This window comes from Bidens hawaiensis, unplaced genomic scaffold (assembly GCF_021521415.1).
Source record: "Bidens hawaiensis isolate Kalapana, Puna unplaced genomic scaffold, B.hawaiensis_p1.1 tig00009843_1, whole genome shotgun sequence".
NCBI lineage: Eukaryota > Viridiplantae > Streptophyta > Magnoliopsida > Asterales > Asteraceae > Bidens > Bidens hawaiensis.
In genome coordinates this window covers 827,375-849,882 of record NW_027491738.1, presented here as the reverse complement: position 1 = coordinate 849,882, position 22,508 = coordinate 827,375, and the positions used below count along the sequence as shown (strand labels likewise).

At 37.2% G+C, this 22,508-nt stretch overlaps 1 pseudogene; it reads right to left on the bottom strand.

Moving 5' to 3' along the window:
- Nucleotides 1-10,012: 10,012 nt before the first annotated feature.
- On the bottom strand, nt 10,013-14,741 carry LOC143533733 (MLO-like protein 1; annotated as a pseudogene).
- Nucleotides 14,742-22,508: the final 7,767 nt, after the last annotated feature.

Below are 22,508 nucleotides of genomic sequence, written 5' to 3'. Positions count from 1 at the left end.
ATGAAGACTCGGTTCCATAAAACGGATCATTTGCTACCTGTGGCTGGTACGATGAAGTAGCCTGACCTCCGTAATCCGACCAGGCGACAGATGACGGGTATGAAAGCTATCTACCGTAATCCGACACGAAGTACTCCTACCATACATAAATTAGAAATTCAAACAACAGTACCAGTGGTAATAATTAATAATAATAATACCTATAATAATATAAAATATAATATTTTAATAATAAATAAGAATATTAAAATAATAATAAGATAACCGTATATTTACAAAAAGACTGTATAACAAAACTTGGTTCAAGTTTGGCAAGCCCGGTGAACCAGTGTTACCATAAAACTGTTCGGGTTGGGTATCATACTCGACATACTCCTAACAAACGTAATGCAGCATGTGTTAGTAAAAAAAAACTACCAAATTCATACTAAATAAATATATAACGAAACCTGGTTCAAGTCGGGCAACCACGACGTGCCAGGCTGATCGTTAGCGGCGTAACCCGGTTCCTCCTCCGGAAATAAATGGTTAAACCAAGACATTATGGGTATATATAGTACAAATGTTGTATTGTTTTTCGTTGAACGATGAAACATAGTCCAATAACTACATTGGTTAATAAAGAAAGGAAAGGAGGGAAAGGAGGGGAGCTGACCTCCAATAATTCAGCAACTTCACGACGCCACGTATAGGTCTATATGTGGTGTCTAAGGTACGAGTTGACAACTTAGCCCAGCTTTTGCAGGGCAGGTTGTAATCCAACTAAGACGCCGCGTATAGGCCTATACGTGGCGTCTTAGTCATAAAAAGACGCCGCGTATAGGCCTATACGCGGCCGATAGGGGAGCTTTTCTAGAAAAACCCACCCGCTTGTCTTGTTATGTTTTTTTTTTCTTTTCTTTTTTCTTTTTTTTGTTATTTATAATAATTATTATTAATATTATTTTAATTATGAATAATATATTATTATTCACAATTTGGCAAAGCGTGTTCGGTAGCAGGCCTTATATGGGAAAATTGACATTGCAAAACGACCCTTCAATTTATTGGCTGCTATCGTTATGGACATCTTGAATCAGTTACGGTGATTACCTTGGGAAAAACTGACAGTGCCAAACGAACCCTTTCTTGGATGCTCTCGGTATCGGCACCTCAAATCCGCCTCTTCGATATCTTCAAACTCCAACGCTCTTGACCTTCGGCCACCACCGGCAACCGTAGTTGTGTTCACGCGAACACATATCAGTCGTCACTAAGCTTAAGCTTAGGCTTGTTATTAGTTTTATTTTTAGTTATGGGTATTCTAAGTTGGTCATGTTGCGTATATTAAAGAATTATCGGCTTTTATATATACGTATACATATATAGTAGATGTGCGTTATAAGAATTCATTGCGTCGAGATAACTAGCACCAGATCGAGACGCTAGTTTGATGAGTTTCAATCTCTCGGATCCGCGGTATACGTTACCGGCAGCGAGAACGTGAGCCCATATTTTGGACAGATAAGTAGAAATTCGGTCATTGCTCCAGCTCAACGAGCACCATACTGAGATATTAGCCGGGACCTACTTGAACCGGCTGACACGTATGCTGACGTGGATTTAGGCTCCGTGCTGGCGCTGATATTAACACGTTTGCATAATACACAATGAAAACACAAACTCAAACAACAATCCATACAATAACAATTCTCTTTAACGACCAGTCAAACAAGAAGAAGAGAAAAATAACGAAGACTGTTGCTATTGTATGGATTGTTGTTTGAGTTTGTGCTTTCATTGTGTATTATGCAAACGTGTCAACGAATGCTGTAAACATACGTGTTAATATCCGGGTCAGCACCAAACCTAAACCCACGTCTGCATACGTGTCAACCGGTTCAGCTAAGTGCGAACTAATATCTCAATCTGGTGTTCGTTATGTTGGAGCAATGACCGAATTTCCACCTATCTGTCCAAAGTAGGGGCTCCCGTTCTCGCTGCCGTTAGTGGATACCGCGGATCCGAGAGATTCAAACTCATCAAACTAGCGTCTCGATCTGGTGCTGGTTATCTCGACGCAATGAATTCTTATACCGCACATCTACTATATATGTATACGTATTTATAAAAGCCGATAATTCTTTAATATACGCAACATGAACAACTTAGAATACCCCCAACTAAAAATAAAACTAATAACAAGCCTAAGCTTAAGCTTAGTGACGACTGATATGTGTTCGAGTGAACACAACTACGGTTGTCGGTGGTGACCGGCGGTCAAGACCGTTGGAGTTCGAAGAAATTGAAGAGCCAGATTTGAGATGTCGATAACGAAAGCAGCCAAGAAATTGAAAGTTCGTTTGGAAATGCCAGTTTTCCCAAGTAAGCCACTGTAACTGATTGAAGATGCCCATAATGAAAGCAGCCAATAATTTAAAAGTTCATTTCGCACTGTCAATTTTCCCAAATAAGTCCTGCTACTAAACGCCCTTTATCGAATTTCCAATAATAATATGTTATTGATAATTAAATATTATTAATATTAATAATAATCATAAATAACATTAATAATAACAAAAGAAAAGAAATAAAAAAAAGGGAAAAAAAACCATAATAAGACAACACTGGTGGGCTTTTCTATAAAAACTCACTAACATAAATATAACATAATACAATATAACATAATATAATATAATAATATAATAATATTATTATATTATATTATATTATACAAACGTACCTCCGAAAGTCTTGCGTCGCCGCCTAACCCCGACATCTGACTCTCTGGCCTACATCAGGTACCTAATAATAATAATATTTTAGTACTAATAATAATCCGAAACTAAATGCTTTAATACTAATAATTATATGTTTAGAATAAAAATAATAATAATATAATAATTAATATTTTAATAGTATTTTACTATATTTATTTTAATAATATTTTAATAATAATAAAAATATAATAATTTATATTTAAATAGTATTTAAATATTATTATTTTAATAATAATAATAATAATACTATTTTAATAAATACAATAATAGTATTTTATTTTACTAACAATAATATTTTCATAACAACAATATCTTAATAATAATATTAATATTTTAATAGTAATAATATAATAAAAATTTTAGCGCTAACGGTAACAATACGGGAAATCTATTTTAAGTTTAGGAGGCCTGGCGAACTAGGGTTACCGTCAAACGGTCGGTGCCTAGACAAATTTCTAAAGTAAACCATTCACCAAATCTCTTTCCTAACATCTACAACTATGTTATAACATATAACAAATAAAGATAAAACGAAACATGGTTTAACTCCGACTGACCGTTAGCGCCGTCCGGCATCTCCTCGTCCGACTCTGGAAACATACATGGTTCAACTCCGACTAACCGTTACCCGTCCGGCATCTCCTCGTCCGACTCCGGAAACATATATGGTTGTTGGTGTTGGTTGAATGAAGAGGATGAGGGTTAAGAAAAAAAAATAAAGGAAAAAAGAAATGGTAGAGAGGGAGGGGAGGGAGCCGGGCTTCAAAAATATACAACACCCTAGGCGCTGCGTATAGGGCTATACGCGGCGTATAGCCCTTACGATCCGACAACCCTATGACAGGCCAGGCTAGGACATCAAATCGTACCCTAAAACGCCGCGTATAGGCCTATACGCGGCGTTTGGGGCGGTGTTCCTAACAGGACCCTAAAAAAAATTAAAACATACAACTTACTGTAGATACAGTTTAATATAATCTTTCTTTCGATATAATTTCATCACTTACAATTTAATAATCACATCAGTTTGAACCTTTATGTTAACTAAACCCATAGGTTCGTTTCCTATTTACAGTTTTGTAACAATTTGTAAAACAATTGATTTCCCACATCATGAGTTAATAAATTAATATCAATAAAAGATACAAATTAAAAAATAACAAATTGACCACGTGAGAACGGAGTAATTAATTTATTAGTTTAAAATAATAAATTCTTTACCATTTTTCATACAAGGGTGAACAAGTATAAAGACATTCCTATATAACGGCCAGACGGCCACTCTCTCCACATATCAAATAACTTCTGGCATACCACTCCATAAATGACAAATAAATTGCTATACAACATTTGATAATGAAAGACACCCAAACCAAAAAAGCAAAATACGTATATACAGCTTTTCCAATAATTTCCTTCTCGCCTAATATAGTTGTCTAAAATCACAACTCTTGTATAATAAACTAAACAAAATCCAAATGTTACTATTGAAAATGTCGGTAACAAAGCGACCCCCTACTAAGTAAATCACAATTATGTCTCCGTCGCAACGCGCGGGCACTTTTACTAGAAATTTAAAAAAAAAGAAAACAAGTCATCTTCTTGTAGCGAGCATCTAACTTCTTGGGTTACTCTAATACCTTGCTATCTATGCTAAACCTGTTTCCTGAAATGTGGGGAAAAATACGTCAGCGATATGCTGGTGAATCGTTGACTCTAAAAGTATTTAAACAACAATTATAATACAAATATAGTTTTCTTGACAAGCTCAGCAGATATATTACTATACCCGGTATTTGTAACACTGCCCTACACACACACAAGTCTCCGAGCCACGTAGCCCATTCCGGAGAACTAGTTATGACTGTTTGCCCGCGGCCACGCAGCTTTTGACTGTTTAGGCTGAATAGTTATGTTTGGATCCAGACACATGTGTATTCGGTCTGAGTTGTTTTATTCTCTAATTTGTATTACAACGCTTTAGAGATTACGTAATCTCATGTAAACGTTTGATTGACTCTATAAGATAAACAACATGTTCATCCTATAGAGTATAAATATGTTTTGACTGTTTGTAAAGGTTTAACGTATTCACATATGATTGTCTGTCTGAATGATGTGGTGATCTCGTTTGAAAACCTTTTGAATAAATGTTGATTGACCTGTAATATAATAGGTTTATATAATTACCCGGATCATCACTTGATCCAGCTACAGGCCTTTAGTCTGGTTTTGATAGCTTTAAACCTTTATTGATCATTGTTTGAATATAATATTTATACATGTGATATTTTTGTTTGTTTACCAATTATGTGCTGAGTTTCTTCTTCATGAAAAAACATCTATTGATTGGTTTCTTCTTCAAGAAGAAACATTGAATGACTATAACCTTTGTATGTGAATGCTTACGTTTCTTAAACATGAAGAAACATTAATGTGATCTGTAACACCCCGACTAAAGCGGAATACGCTCGGGTGTGACGTATAGATAACTCATAAGCTCGTAACGCTATTAAAGCGACAATAATTTTATTTATTTCATTTCAGTACATCACAAATACGCAATCAAATAACAATACGATAAACATTGAATTTCATTATGTTGTATTTCTATTACCCTAATGGTCCAACTAATCTAGTCTTCAATCCTTAGACTTCAATCTACAGCACGTTAAAATAATATAATTTGTCAACAATAATGTTGGTGAGAATTCATAAAGTTTTGTATATATATAATACGAAAAGTGTAAAATTCACAAGTCAAGATGTATAGTCTCAATCATAAGGTAAAAGAAAAGTAAATACATGATATTCCACTTCGCTTGACATAAGTCAAATCTACTAAGGAACCCCCGTTCGCCGAGCTACTTGGAGTGTAGAATAATGATACCGCCATTTAAAAATGGACGGCGCAGGTACGTCCCGTCGGACCCTCCCACTATGAGTATGTGTATGATACCGCCATTAACAAATGGACGGCGCAGGTACGTCCCGTCGTACCCTCCCACTATGAGTATGATTCTCCACCAACAAAACAGTAAACAACTAGCACATAATCACATAGTTTACAAGCAATATGATACAAAACAAATACATACATGACACGCATGTGAATGTTAGTTTGACACAAGAAAACCAAGTTTGGACGAGCTACACCCCAAAACAAGTAAAAGGGGGTTATGAAAACTCACTTGTTAAAGTAAACGAGTGAAGCGAGGTAAGCGTTTAAGCGAGCTAAACCGGACAAGTTCGGTTCGGCAAACGGTCCTACGAAATAAATTCTAGATTCAAAATAACGGATATGAAATAAAATATCAAAGGCGACGATAGTTTTTGTTCAAAGTTTGGATTTTTAGAGTTTATAACGAAAAATATATTTTCTCTCTATAACTGGTTTAGTAATGTTTTTGACGTAAAAATACTCAAGTTGGTAAAATTTATTAAGAATTTGGGTTGCGATATTTGTTAATCAGTTTTTATGAGTTCAGACGTTCAAGAAAGTTAGACAGGCCTAAAGAGTAAGAAAACGGTTTAAGCGAGTGGTTTGTTTTTAGTCGGATCCGAACCAAATTTTATGTCGGGTTCGTTTCCGTCATGGTAAAAATATTATTCATTGGTTAAAACTTTTTATGTTTCAAAATTTATATGTACAAAAAAAAAAGCAAATTTTGTCCAAAATGAACATAAGCGAGTTGAGTTTGTCTTTAGACGGACGAATGTTGTTTGAAATATTTTTAATATAGCACAATATCCTAAACAAACTAAACTCGCAGAAAAATCAACATACTAACCCGAGGAGTGAACACAAGACAAAACGAATAAACTTGAACTTGGGCGGTTTGACTTTCTTTGGTCAAACTTGGACTTTGCACAAATTAGAGAGCTAGAACATAATTGGGAGTGAAATGGGTTGTGATGCAAGATTTGTAGAAGTAGAGACTAGTATATATAGGCCAAGAATCATTAAAAATAGGGGTCAAACGAATTAAATTGATGGCTAGTCATAAGGCTAGTCTTATGAAGAAAATCATGGAATTGACTCAATTGAATGAGTCAAATGATGAATTGACTATGGAGCCATGTCTAGGTTCATGAAATATCTTCAAAAAGAGTCAAAAGAAATAAAGTTTGATTTTTGAGAAGTTTAAATAAATAGACTATGATAAAATAAAATTTGGGAATAAAATACATGAAAAAAGAGTTCAGAAATAAAAATCATAACAATAAAATCTTTAACAAGAGTTATAAATTATGGAATTTAATACTTTCATTAATAAATGCCGACGAATTATATCAAAATTTTGAAACGGGTCGGGTTTTCGGAATTGAAAAGTAACGGATGTTACATGATCATAGCTTCTACTTATGAAAAGTTATATTATTGCTTAAATGTGATCAAGGTTCGGGCTATACCCCCGACTATGGTCTAAGCCATATAATTTAATAATGAAATGATGACTTAAGCAGAACCCCTACCTTACACGGGTATTTGGAGTTTAGTACCTATGATTGATCGAGCAGCACTTTTACTCTATATCGTGTTATAGGGCTTAGACTGTCAAAGCTTCATAGCTTGGCACATATTACGAGGTACGACACGCAAACCGAGGCTAAGTGTATGAAAGTGATGGCGTTTGGTGTGAGATGGGAAGTGTCGTAACCTCCCTTTTTATAGCTGATTTTGGGATCCATTGCGTAGCGCGATGGTCCCTTCTGTTAGTCCATCGCGTAGCGCGATGTCAGAAGAATGGCGTGTGTATGCTGACTCAGCCCTTGCTTCTGCCACGCGTCTCTCAGTCGCGAGTCCGACTCCGAGTCCGTGTCCGTTGTCTTTGATAACTTGTCACTTCTTGGTCACACTTCCATTTTCCAAAAATACTAAAGCGTCCCTTATGCGACGATGTGAAGTGCCAAGTGCGCCACCGAGTCCGAGTCCGTGTCCGTGCGCGTCAGGTGCTTCGCACCCTTCGTTAGGACTAAAGAGAGTGGTTTGCCACATAAGAATATTACTATATAAACTCTCTTTCTTACAATAAGCTTCCATTTTCTTTCTTGTTTCCATGTGGGATGAAACTTTTCTTTCTTATTTATACCCGTGTGAAATACTTCCACTTTCTTCCATCTTTCCAAGTGGGATGGAATTTTCTCATTTCCTTAACATGAGATACTTTGTTTTTCTTTCTCTTTACTTGTTGTAAGAATATTTTTAATCCTTCAACTTTCAAGTTGACATTTTCAGTCCATAATAATTATGGAATTTTCTAGGATTTTACAAACGATTAGGGGGTGATTTTTAGACATAATCGTTATGTTCACAGGTTTGTTAACATATGGGTCACGAGTCAATGTTCAGGGCAATCAAAACAGAAGTCGGGCTACACTTCTGGATTAAGTAAAAGGATGTTTTGTGTAAACAACTTGTGTGTCAAGTTGCTATATTAGAAAAGTTAAAAGGTTAGCCTATCTAGGAAGATAAGGTTGTAACTTGCAACTAGTTGTGCAAGTTGTTTTAGATTATGCAGATTTTATGTTGTATGTTTTAGTATAAATAGGTGACCAAAGTGTCTTGTAAAAGTGTGGTTGTTTAATCCTTTTAATACAAAAATAGTTTTGTGCATTTGATTAGAAACAACTGGTATCAGAGCTGCAAGATTGAGGGCTGAAGAGTTGTTCGGAAAAAAAAGGAGGGCGACTAGCACTCAACCCAGAACTTGTGACTAGTTCAGGGGTTGTTGAATAAGCGATCTGTGATTGATCGTGTGTAACCTAGAACCAGTGACTGGTTCAGGGGCTGTTGAATACGCGATCTATGACAGATCGTTTGTGAAGAAGATTGTTATCAGCAAACCTTGTTGTGGTCGATTTAGTCTACTGAAATCGATCTGTGATAGATCGAATTGTAAAAGCCGCTAGAAAAATCGGAGGGGCTGTGAAAAGCTTCCAGAAGGTGTGCGTGAGACAGTTTAGTCGTGTGAAACGACCGATTCGGACTGGTTGTGTGGAACAAATGCCGAAGGAGAAGGCCTAAGCGATTCAGGTTGCAATTTCTGTTCAGCGAGCGATCAGAATCTGAGCGAGGTTGTAGTCGAGAGAAAGTAGACAACAACCAACAATCTGCGTGGAGCAGATTTGTGAGTGGTTATTTGTGAGGATAAAGCGGAGCAGGTAGGATCAGTGAAAGATCCAGTGGATTGGTCAAAGCAGTGGGAAAGAAGCTGTTGGAGTGGAACATGGTTGAATAGAAGGATTAGGGACACCAAGAAAAAAATATATAAAGGTATCTTCGACCTGATTTCTTCCTCGCCAAGGACTAGAACAGTAGGTGACTGGTTGTTTTGGCGGAATTATTCCAACTAGATAGCACAGGAAAAACGAATTAGCGGGATTGCTTTCGTTTAGCGGCTTGGAAGACAGAAAAGCGGGTGGCTTGTCTTCTGGTTGGTGGTTGATAGCGTGTGGCTTACAACTCATGAAGAAACTAGTGTACTGGGGTAGCGAAGGTCAAATCAAAAAGAGTCGAGTGAAGTCTTTGGACGTGACCAGAGTAAAAGTTGGAATCTGGGATAAAGTCGAGTTGGCTCGGGAAGATGATGATTTGACATTGCTGTGGAGGGCAGTGTGAACATTAAACGATTAATGGGGTGATTGTTAGACATAATCGTTATGTTCACAGGTTTGTTAACATACGGGCCACGAGTCAATGTTCAGGTCAGTCAAAACAGAAGTCGGGCTACACTTCTGGATTAAGTAAAAGGATCTTTTGTGTAAACAACTTGTGTGTCAAGTTGCTATATTAGAAAAGTTAAAAATAATGAAGGTTAGCATATCTAGGAAGATAAGGTTGTAACTTGCAACTAGTTGTGCAAGTTGTTTAAGATTATGCAGATTTTATGTTGTATGTTTTAATATAAATATGTGACCAAAGTGTCTTGTAAAAGTGTGGTTGTTTAATCCCTTTAATACAAAAAAAAGTTTTGCGCTTTTAATTACCAACACACTCTTTACCAGTTTAACGGGGTGCTTTTGTTTGTTTTGTAATGTTATTTGAGAAAATAAATGTACATAGCTATTGATTAAATCATAGATAAAATAAAAAAATAAAAAACTAATTGATTAAAAATGGTAATGTTATACTATACAAGTCTACGTCCATGTAAGACACATAAAGCCATGTTACATGCTAATATTGATCCATTTCTAGATCTCGATGATTTCATAAGTTGATTAGGGAGAGAATGTGATATTAATCAACATCAATCTCTACACTGATGTGAATCTTTAGCAATATGAATGCCTTGCAGCTCGGTACCACCACCAACGCCACCACCACTTGAACTGCCACCACGCCCTGAGCCACTAGTGGTGGAATGTGGAGCCTTCTTTTTCTTGGCGTTTTTAGCCCAGCTTATAAGACTTGCTTGGATATGCTCATCAAATATCGACTTCTTGAAATTACTTCCCATCTGCACATCAGGCAACTAACTTGAATATTGTTTGTACTTGAAGTTTGACTACAAAAGTCTAAGATGAAGACTATAACCGAAACTAATTACCTGTGTGACAAGCGCGTAAAGTGGTAGAGTACTATAACTGCACAATACTTGAATAAACACCCTAAAGCAAATGACATATTACAACACAAGTTAACATCTAAAATACGACATATAAATCCTAAAAAGACAAACCTGTGAGACCCTGCTTAGTTTGCTAGTTTATATTAAAAGCAAACCAAACAGGATCTTGAGCAATGGTATGGCGAATGCTGAACTTAATGCCAATATGTTCCCCCGATAACAAGTCTTGGAATAATATAAATCATTTTTCCCATTATGCACGAATCCAGGCCAAATTGAACCTATTGATAAAACACATTTTGTGTCAATTAAATAAAACGTAATAAGAATTCGCCGTGAAGAGTAGGTCAAAAGTTGTCCAATGCTAAAAGTAAAAAACTATGGTGCCTAAAACATCATAAAACTCGAGCATTTTAATTTAAAAAAAAATGTATTGTTGTTGTAACATGGAACAGTATTTAATACATTTAACTATTTATAAAATTCACAAGCAAGCACTAAAAAAGTGTTGGTGGGTCAACCCGACCCGCCTGGTTTGACCCATTGCACAATCTACTCAACCCGCTCATTTTTGCCACTTCTAACTTTAGTCATAATATTTTTGAAATAAAACTCACCAATATCCAGAAGAAGAATGCAATCTCGAACGCATTTTGGAAAAGTATAAAATGTATACAAAGAAGAACGATCTTTGGTCGATGAAACCAAAAGTGCTGGTCTGAAGGTTTCACTATCGGTTCGCCTTCTATGACTACTTGCTTCTTAGCAACTTCATGAGCCAACTGAATGATTACATGTTCTAGTTTGGTTCCCACAGCAAGTAGCAACTGAAAATTTATGAATGTTACATTTGTTATACAGAACATTGACACAATTAGACTATTAGCACATAAGAATTTTAAATAGATTAATTTGATGTACGCATTCGAGTTGGATAACACTTACGAAAAAGGGTATAAAAGCTATCCAAAAATATGTATGCCAACCTGAATGAAAACCAAGAAACGAGAATCAATCATGGCACGAAGACTTCAAAAAACGATAATAGTTGAAAATTTATCTAATACTCGATGTCTTTTTCTACAAGTTGTCTGTAGAGACGTAGATGAGGGCGGGTGAGTGTGCATACCGTCAATATTCAGCAACAGGAATATGATAGCAGATACCCACAAGTACCAACTACAATAGATAAAAGCACACATTAGTATACCCTGTATTAAAATAAGAGTCAATGTATTTTTCACTTACATTGATCAAACTTGTATACCAAAATAGTCATTAACTTTTTTTCTTATCAATTTGATCGTTATACGCAAATCTTTCCAAGTTTTGTGTCAATGGTCGCAAATGTGGTCCACCTATTCGTGTGTTAGTTTTCATGTTGAAAAGTGTGTAGCAGTCACAATTTATAATTTTAAAAAGTTAATGGCTATTTTAAGAAGTACGTTTGATCAATTATTTATTTTCGTGATTTTCCTGACGTTGCAAGGTTCGCTCTAAGTGGCGGATCCAGGAATTTTTTTTAGGTGGTTCCCTCTTAATTTATAAGGTGGTTCCTACGCGTCTTCTATATATCCGTACACTTTTATTTCGAAACTCGGGTGGTTCCGGGGAACCACCCGTTTGTATGCTGGATCCGCCAATGGCTCTAAACCACTTGCCTGATGCCGACAACTTTCCTAGAATCGTCTTCAAGAGCCCGCATCATATATTTATGAAAATTAAACTTTTGGTTTCCCCTGCAGTGCGTCTATAACATCATGAAAATCATTTGTGTGCATTGTAAAAAAATAATAACACAAAGATGGCAATGTTAAATATATTTACCGTAATAAATCCCAGTCGTAGAGCAATGTAATCTGATTCGGTGACTGATCCATAGAATTGTTTGAAGAATGATTGCTTCAAAGTATATTATAGCATAAGAATTGTGCAAAATTAGGTAAAAGAAGATGAAACAACCATGGACTTAAAACGTTCAAAGCAATGCAAGCAACGATGTTAACAAACTCAAGATCGACTAGTTTAATGCTCGAACGAGCACGCTTAAACGAGATTGAGCTTGAGCCTAGCCTATATTGGATCTCAGTTTATAAGCAAGCTCAAGCATGAGCTTCACTTATCAAGCTTGACTAGCGAGTGCATTAATTTTACAATGTTTAATTTATGTATTGAACAAACATTTACATAATGGTTATTATTTATTATTATATATACAATTATGATAAAAATTGCTAACTAATGATTATAAATTTATATACATAATACCAATTTATATACCTTTTGCTTTTGACACTTTTGGTTTCCTCGCGCCTGAAGCTGTGGAGTTACTTACCCGTGTTCAGCGGGTCATGCATAGTAATGTTATGACTCCAAGATCAGCTAATGTAGTTTTTAAAAGATTGGGTTTTGCAATTCAAAAGAGGGTAGCGGCGCAGCTTGTTGCCCGCTTGCCTTCTGTTTCGATGTAAAAAAAAATTGAAATAATAAAGCAATAGAAACAATAAAAGAGCCAAGTTCGAGCTTAGGTGAACTCGGCTTTGCTTACAACACTAATGTCAAGTTTTTTCAAATATTTTGCAACGGTTTTTGTCTTTGGGTTAGTAGTGGAACAAGGTAGTTTTCAACTATGGATCACAACAAAAATTATTTTTTGCATTCATTTCAACTACTTTACCGGCGACAGATAAACTCAACGGACCCCGCCTCTAGTCCCAACCATATTTTGGTAATTGTGGCCAAACTACTATAACAACTTACCAGCCAACCTAAAGCAGCTGAACGTTTGCCAAGACCCATGAAGCGTTTCGCGATGAAATCATGCTCTTGAACATATGTGACTTTCGGCTCAATATCTGAAATCATCATTGCCAAAAGAGTTTATGTTAATACTGGTGTTCATAATTAATTTCCATGTTTTTAAATTTTAATGTTAAAAAGTTTCACCCGTATACCTACAACCCAACCCAACCCAACCAAAACACAGCCCGTTTATTAAACATGTTAGGTGGGTCCACCTGTTAGTGTAAAAAAATTGTGAGGATATAGTAGCAATCTACTTTGAATTACCATTGCTTCCACTTTCCCATTGCTTCCATTGGCTTATCTAATATGCAAACAAAAACAGTTACAAACAAACCATATATAATATGTGAGTTAATTAAAAAACGATCCACAAGAGCGTGTGTTTACTAACCTTAGCCCCTCCAAATACAACGGTAAGAACAGAAAATGTCACGTGCACAACAGCGAGTACAAAAATAAAAATGTGTAGATGATGCAGTGCCTCCAGGGATAACAATGGGACCTTATTCTGTTAATTAGAGCAACATTGGTTATATACACTTCCAGGGAATTTTAAGAAAATTTGTTTATGGGCCCGCCTGACCCGACCCGTTTTGCTTTTTATGATTACCTCTAGAGCACCATAACCGACTGATGTTTGTTTGTTTTCATGAAGCGTGTGTGGGCTAGGTTTTTCATCTAATGAGCAAGGAAGGAAATGTTGTGTAATATTCTCATTCACACAAATCTTGACGATTCTCGACTGACAAACAGATAATAGTAGTGAAACGAACCCCATCAACATCAACTCTGCACAAAAAACAGTACAACTGATTAACCATATATTGTTGCTTAGGAAAGGGGACAAAAAATCACACACAAAAATAGTGCAAACGGGTATTAAACTTCACGTAAGATACTACATATACACAAATGTTTTGACTTTCTGAAAGAAGAATGAGAAAATAACCAAAATGTCCATTTGACTGGTCAATGTGGACAAAATGTCCATTTGGGCAACCTATTATGTTCTCATAATGTCCACCTAAACTCGTTGACCCGATCACTTTTTAATCATTACCAGATTGCCACTTGTCCAACCAACCTCGTCGGAAGCCAAAAATAAATCTCATTGGATGCCTAAATATTCCGTTCAGCTTCAAAAATAAAAATTAAAAATTAAAAAAATAACTAGTGACCATGCGGTTTTTATGGCACATGGAAAAGTCTAGTTGATTAAAAATTTCATGGAGTAATGATTAAAAAATAATTATCGGGCTGATGAGTTTTAAGGTGGATATTTTGAGAATTGGTTGTCGACGGTCAAATGGGCATTTTGGTCATTATCACAAGATGATTACCTTCTTTGACTTTTTGGAGAGCTTGAAAGAGTGGCTTCCGGCCTTCTTTTTTTAGTTTCTGCATGCACACAAAAAACACTTCATTTTTGTATACAAAGTTTAGTGCAATCTTAATATAATATATATTAAAAGAGACCTTGCCGGCATAGTGGAGTAGCCGTTCGAGGGTCGAGGGAGACACCGATCATGACGGCACAGACGGTGGCAACAACCCAAGTGGGCGTAAACTCTATGGACGTGCCTTCATCTTCATGACCCCCCATAACTTATTCAAACCAATCTACACATAGCAACTTGATTATAGTGCAAGGAGAATAATACAATATAATAATAATTAAAGAAAGAATAATGGATTGCAAGGAAGGATATTGGAATTGAAAAATGAAAATGATGGCCGATGACGGCGATGAAACATTAACTGCATGCCGTCCGACGAGTAGATCTTATATATGGTTTGGTTTATTATTAAAGCTAATGTTTAAATAACCAACCGTTCCTAGATGATGCATGCTTGTCATAACTGCTCAACAATATACATTGATAACTAACCGTACGTATATATATTTTTTATACGTATTTGTAAGTAGTGTTATAATTAGTATTGGATTTTGGTTAAAAAAATTATAGTGACCACATTCGGTCATTATTAGCATGCCATTACATCCTATAGCAATTTAAAAAATGGTTAAATTGAAGACATATAGTCAAATCATATGGCATGTATGATGTGTGAAATATTTAAAAAATACATTATTGACTGTGTTAGAGAAGGAGAAATCGATATGGAACCAAATGTGAATGTTTTGAAGAATATAAAATATTAAAATTTTTGAATAAAGTAAACGAGCCGAGCTGAGCTAGCTCATTACAAAAGAGTTGACTTCGAATGTGATTTTTCCGAAGTGAGCTCCAAACATCGAGTAATTTGAGCAGTCTTACTTGTCACCCCTCCCTAGATCTACATCAAACAAAGTTTTGTTCAAATCTTTGAAGATAATGATGAGGCTCTAGCTAGTTAGTAAAAAAAAAAAACAAGCACCTTCATCGGTATCCCATTGAGTGAAGATTTGATGAAAGGAATTCCAGTTCAATTGAATTATGTCGTGAAATCTAGTGAAATGTTTTTCAATCTCAATTTTTTATTCTATTAGATTCTATGGATTAAACATTATAGAATTATTTATTTTTTATTTTCACTCCAATAGGTTTTCCTATGAGTTTATCGATAAGAAAAAGGTGAAAAACCTTATATACAAGCTAGAAACTCTTATCATAACTAAATTAACTCCAAAATAAGCAAATAAGACTTAAATGGAACATATGTATAATGTATCCACATTTTAACAACCATAGTAGATTAACACGGCTCATTGTGACGCCCTAGACAAATCCACCATCAACCATGGCCAGAAGAGATTCTTGCTTCATAATACATGCTCATATTCAAATATCACCAACGTGTTTTAGGCTTAGCTGGTTGTGAAGCAGATGAAAACTCCATAGTTAAGCATGCTTATGTGGGAAGTTTCCATTGGGGACATGGGAAAAGCAAAAACAAATCCGTGAACTCTTGGAGAGGCGATCTATCGGGTGCAAAGTGAACAATATTGATGGTACGAGAGGCTAGATATTATAAACATTTGGCGAACTTTTTAGCTTTAGAGCTATTAACATCAATCTTACCATTTTGAACATGTGTTTAACAATGACATCAAGAGATCAGGAGTTGTTGAACAAACTGTTGATTCTTGTACTTAACTACATAAGCCATCACATATACTCCTATTAGTGGACATTGTTTGGGGGTATCGAATGACATATGTCTAAATAACCCTTGAAATGGAAATAAAGTTTGTTATAATAGATTTTGTTACAATAACCATTTTAATTATTATTTTTTTTAATTCTACTTTTCTTTTAAGTGTATTATTGTATTATCAGCATGTAATATGAATCTCAGTACACTATTAGAAAAGAGTAATGTTTCCTATAAAATTTTCTAACGCATTTACTACTAACACTATTTTTTACACTTTTCCAACGAATTCCTACGAAAATAGAAAACCATAAATTCGAAACAGAAGTGTGACAAGATAGCAACAAAAAGTTGGTTACACACTTTTATGTATCATTATTTTTGTCAAAAATGCGTAGCAAACAAACAAATTAAATATAAATAATAGATTTCGTTGAAAATGCGTAGAAAATATTCAAACATAATTGTAACAAACAGTTAATTACAAACTTTTGTTTAGTGTGTACATTTTTATTATTATGATGCTTATTAGTGTTTTTTTTTAAAAGTATACAAACTTATGTTTTTATGTAAAAAGTTATTGATGATAATAGTTATTAGTCATATAATAAAGTTATTAAAATAATTAATACAAAAATAGTGAACTATGACGGAAGGAAATACATAGGAATATAAAGAAATAAAATAAAAAATATAAAAATATCATCTGAAATGCGTTATAAAAAGCATATATACACACACACACAAATTCATAGTATTTGATTAATAATAATTAAATTAACTATGTAGGTCCCGAGGCGGATGGATCTAACAATAATCTTGGATCAACCGAGCTTAGTGCTAGCAGAAACCACACTAAGCCACCTAAGCAGCCTCGGATCTTGAGATGTTATTTTCGGGTGGTTTGAGAGAAAGAAAGAAAACCGAGAGAAAGAGAGATTTAGCAAAAGGTTTTCTATTGATCAACTAACAACATTTACTTCTCATGGCATGCTTCCTATTTATAGGGAAGCATGCATGAGAAGTAAGTCATATCAAATGCCCAATGGGCTTTACAATATTATTTCTCTTGGGCCTAAATATTCACAACTAACAACTAGAGCCCAAAACATATAATTACAGTACAAAAGACTAAAACTACAAAATGGGACTAACAATCCCCCGCTAGTCTTTAGTATTGAAACCCGTCAGTGCCGTAGACCAAACATTCATCCTCGGTTAGTGGAAGTTCAACAAGTCTACGCACGAACTTGTTGAAGGCTTCAACTATCCGGTCTGTATTCTGACGTCACAAGTCCTCGACGGTTCCCAGTGGCTTGTTGTAGAGCTTCTTCACATCCTCAATGTGTAGACCCATAAGTTCATGCTCATCAAACACTCGAATCTCGTGCATATCACGGCAGTGGATGACGGCCTCACCGGTTTTGTTATCAAACTCCCAGTCAATGAAATCTTGGAGAGTGTTGGGAAGATAAGGCTCGTCGTGATAAATCTCGTGACAGTCTTTCGGTGCCTTGTATCTCCACATGGTGCGAGGCTCTCTGGTAGCTAGGTCTATCTCCTTTCGGTTCTTGTACTTGCGACCCTTATTCGGCTCGAAATCTTTGTAATCGACCCTTGATTGACGATGAAGATAATCGGGGATCCAGCTTTCTAGCATACTTCCGACTTCACCATGACCTAGAGCTTTTCGGAGATAATTGATGTCAAGCTCTGGTAGTGACTTTAGCTCGTGGTGGTTGAGATAAATAAGGTCTTCGCTGTATCTTCTGATGGCCCAAACACTGTTCCTCTTATTATACTTCGCATAAACGATCAGTGAATCGTCATGATAAGGGTAATTGAGCAAGCGGGCACACGCACGACTTGACACAATGTGCGTCTTTCTCTTCTTCTTTGGTGGTTCCTGTGTCAAGTCGGCTGCTGGAGTTAAGACGGGATCTGTTGCAGGTGCATCTGAAGCTTGAGCAGGAGGGGTATCTGGATTTGGCGAGTAGTTGATGTCGTCATCTGGTTCGTTTACTGCCTCCTCCGTTCTTGTTATAAAATCTTCAAAACTCATACCCGCCTCAATAAAAGCATCCACCATCCCTGTAACATTACCTGCAGAAAAAACATCTTTATATAAATCGTTGATCTGTGAGTCGTTCTCCCTAACTTTTCTAGCAGAGTCTGGATCAGCAGGGTCTTGAACATCATGTTGAGAATGTGGAGGTGATTGAGTGTTATCTCCATCTCCACCTCCTACTGCCTCGGCTCCTCCGTCTCCACCATCTCCACCCTCATCATCATCATCGTCGTCAAAACTATCATGCACGTTGTCGTCCTCATCTTCTCACTATCATCATCAACTTCCTCCTCTTCATCTTCTTTCTTTCCTTCAACTCCACTACCAATATCACTAGACTGAGCGCCCTGTTGTACTAACTGACCAACAGTCGCCTCACCTTCAGATGCCACGACTTGAACTCCTCGCAAGGCCACAGATGAACCTGCGGTAGGTTGTGATCCACCAACTTGAGAAGTCTCACCAAACCTTCTCCAAGCCCTAAACACCGCATCCAGCCTATCTTCCAGATCATTGAAATCATCCTCATGAATACCCATGAGGTCTGAGGCTGCCTGGTATTTTCTCACTATGTCTTCATTTGTTTCTAATTGAAGCTCATTTAGACGATCATGCTCCTTTATCTTTTCTTGTATAGCCTCCATCTTTGTTCACAGTGTATCGAGAGAGGTAGATGAAGCAAGCTGATTTTCTAAACTTGTAACTTTGGAGTTTGTAGCTTACTTTTCAATATCCCACCTTCTCATCACATCTTCTATCTTCTTGTTTACACTGGTTCTGAGAGCGCTTGCACTTGGTAAATTTCTTTCAAGTGTAGTCAGTCTGTCTCCAAGCCTTGAATGATCTGTTCTCATATTTGCGTTCTCAGAGGCTTCTCGGTTCATCAGTACTTGAAGATTCTGAATTCGTGTATTGAAAGTATTTATCAACAATCTTTGACTTTCAGCAAATGCATCACTTGTCTCCTTCTGCTCTTCCAGTACCCTAATCATTTCCTTTAGAGCCGCCTTTTCTTTCTCATCCTCAAGTGCCTTATGTTTCATGTCTTTAATGAATTTGAGGAGCACGATTTCCCGTTCGGCCCTTTTAGCGTTGGATTCCTCCAGTGCGATGATCTTATCAAGGATAGGATCAGCGTACAATAGAGGAGTCGAAGACTTCCCTCGGGCTATGGGTTTGGGTGAGATGACTGTGGATGGTGGTGTGATGAACACTGTGGGTGGTTGGGTTGTTTGCAGAGGTAGGGTAATGGATTGGGTAAGGATTGGTGAAGTTGTAGTGGTGGGTGGTGTTGTGATTTGAGAAGGTTCGGGTTCGGTTTGGGTAGGTTGTTAGATTGGAGTTGTAGGTTGGACTTGGGTTGGTGAGGGTGGTATTTGGGGTAGGAAGGTAGAAATTGGTTGGTCTGTTGGAGTGGTGTCGGGTGAGGATTCAGGTGAGTCATGGAGTAAGGTTTTGATTTTCTTGGATTTGGCTTTCTTTCTGGTCTTTGGCTTTTTATAGGTAGGAATTTGGATTTTGGTTATGTCTAATGCTTTGAGGGCTTGGGCTAGGGCTTCTTTGGTGATCTTGGGCTGGTCAGATGGTTTGTCTTGTGAGGGAATCTTGACAAGAAACTTGGTTGACTTCTGGGAGTCCCCAAGTTTCGTCAGACGCTTCAAGGGCGGCTGGTCTTCCTATTCCTCAACAACCACCTTTTCCTTGCTAGAAGCACTACTAACAGAAGGCTTGTCAGTAGCCTTCTTCTTCGAGTCATGCCGAGCCTTTGTTCTGCCCTCAAGGGGCTCATCAGACGAATCCACTTCTGCCTCATCCTCTGGCTCATCATCCTCCTCACTTTCAACAGGCTGGTCACCCACCGCCTCAGTTTCCTCAAACAGACCAAACTTAGGACCTGGTCTTGGTCCCTAATACTGATGTCCCTTGCCCTTGGTGCTTAACAACACGCCAAAAATTGAAGTCTTGATCTCATCACATGATAGGGCTCGGGAAATGATTTCTTGTCTTTGGCTTTCTTTGATCACGGCCTTGGAAAATCTAGAATCAAATCATCTATAAGCATTTGTACAAATCTCAGGTACATCAGCCATGTAGCTTCACTCTTGATATTTCCCAACATACATAGAAATATATTCCTTGAGTAATTAAACTTCTCCCGAGCCGTGAGTGCAAACATGATGCGAACCCAGTCTACCCTCATGCTATCAAGTCCTCCACGAATGTCTGCGAAGCAATGAGTGACAATATAGAAGAGAAACCTCCAGTATGGTGGGAGATGTTTCTTCTCAAGGCTTTTCCACTCAGTGTCATATCCCATCTGGGCAACAAACGCTTCCAACTTCTTTCTGTCGCCCTTCTCATATGTATAATCAGGTTCATCAGTTATCTTCAACACCCGTCTAATGTCTGCTTCAGTAATGGTTAATTCCTTCCCAGCAACCTTCGTAGTAAAGGACAAAGAATCATCAGCAATCTTTGCAAACGCCCAGAAATCCAAAACCCACTTGTAATAAATAGCTGGGTCAGCTGAGATGGCATGTGCAAGGGGTGATTGCTTGAGCCCCTTGACCATTGACGTGAATACTTTATCCTTCTTGGCTTTTGGTAACTCGAGAGCACAAAACAAATTGTGACCCTGAAATCAAACCATATGATCATGAGAATCATCATTAAGACAAACAAAACAAATAAGTTATATATATATAAACCTTAAGTATGTACATTTTAGATTTAATAAGTAGAGAAGTTAATTTTATATATAAGTTACTTAGTCCAAAATGTACAATTTTTAAGTCCAAAACAGTCCAAGTGTCTAAACAATCTATTTTTCCAAAATAGTCCAGTCGCTGTCATTGTTAAGGTTTTGAAAATTCTCCAAGTGTGACATTTTCGCATGGAAAATTTCGCATGGGGTCCAGTTTTTCTTCGCATGTTCATGCAAAGCGAAACAAGAGTCATTTCGCTTCGCATGGGTATGCGAAGCAAAACAGAGATCATTTCGCTTTGCACGGGTAAGCGAAGCAATACAGAAATCATTTCGCTTAGCATGGGCAAGCGAAGCGAAACAAAGATCACTTCACTTTGCATGGGCAAGCGAAGCGAAACAGAGATCATTTCGCTTCGCATAGGCATGCGAAGCGAAACAAAATGCCTTTTCGCTTCGCATGGGTATGCGAAGCGAAAAACCTTGTATGCGAAAAAATTCAACTTGTCAATTTTTGTTTCCCATTCAATCCATTGATGACGCCTAGCCCTGAATTGGGTTTCTGGAAAGTTTGAACCAGAAACCCTTTGGTTTGCTTGGTCAATTGAGCCCTTGAACACCTGAACAAACCCTATAATTACAAACTGACCACAAACTAAGTCTAAAACTAACAAATAATGATGATAATCACAAATCTAAGGTCCCTAATAACTGTTTATGACCAAGAGGACATCATAAATCAAGAGATCTGTCTTAGATCTAGCCGACGGTTCATAAGAACCGCCGTCTCGATCCACAAGAACCGAGAAACACAGATGAAACAGTGGAACCAAGATGTTTATGAAGTTATACCGAGGGCGCATGATCTGGATTCAACGGCATGATTGATAATGAAAGGCCGGTGTAACATCCCGAAAATACCCTATTCAAGTTTTGGGCTAAAAAATGACATTCTTGGAACATAGAGGGTTTAAAATAAAATTTTTGGTTTTTAAGAGCCATCGCTTTACGCGATGGGAAGATCATAGTCCTCATCGCGCTACGCGATGCAGTATCCTAGGAATTTAGAAAAAGGGGTATCGCGCTACGCGATGGTCCAAGTTTAAGAGGGTATCGCGCTACGCGATGACCTCGTTAAGTAACTGGATCTACGTGTCCAACCACGTGTCAACACGTGTCAGATTCTGGTGAATTGCGGCGTCGCGCTACGCGATGGCCGAGGGGAAAGCCCCATCGCGCTACACGATGGTGGCCAAATTTTGCATATAAAAGGGGAGCTACGAGTTTGAACCAAAGGCATCCCAAAAACACCTCCATAAACACACACTTAACATTGGGGAGCGTGCCCGACTATTGTGAGGTTTCGAGGTATTGATTTCTCGTGATTCGTGCAAGAATTGAAGTTCCGACGCCCGGTAGATTCGTTAAACAAGTTAGAAGCAGGGTTCTGATGGTTTAAGCTTTAGTACGCGATATAGAGTAGAAGTGCTGCTCGATCAATC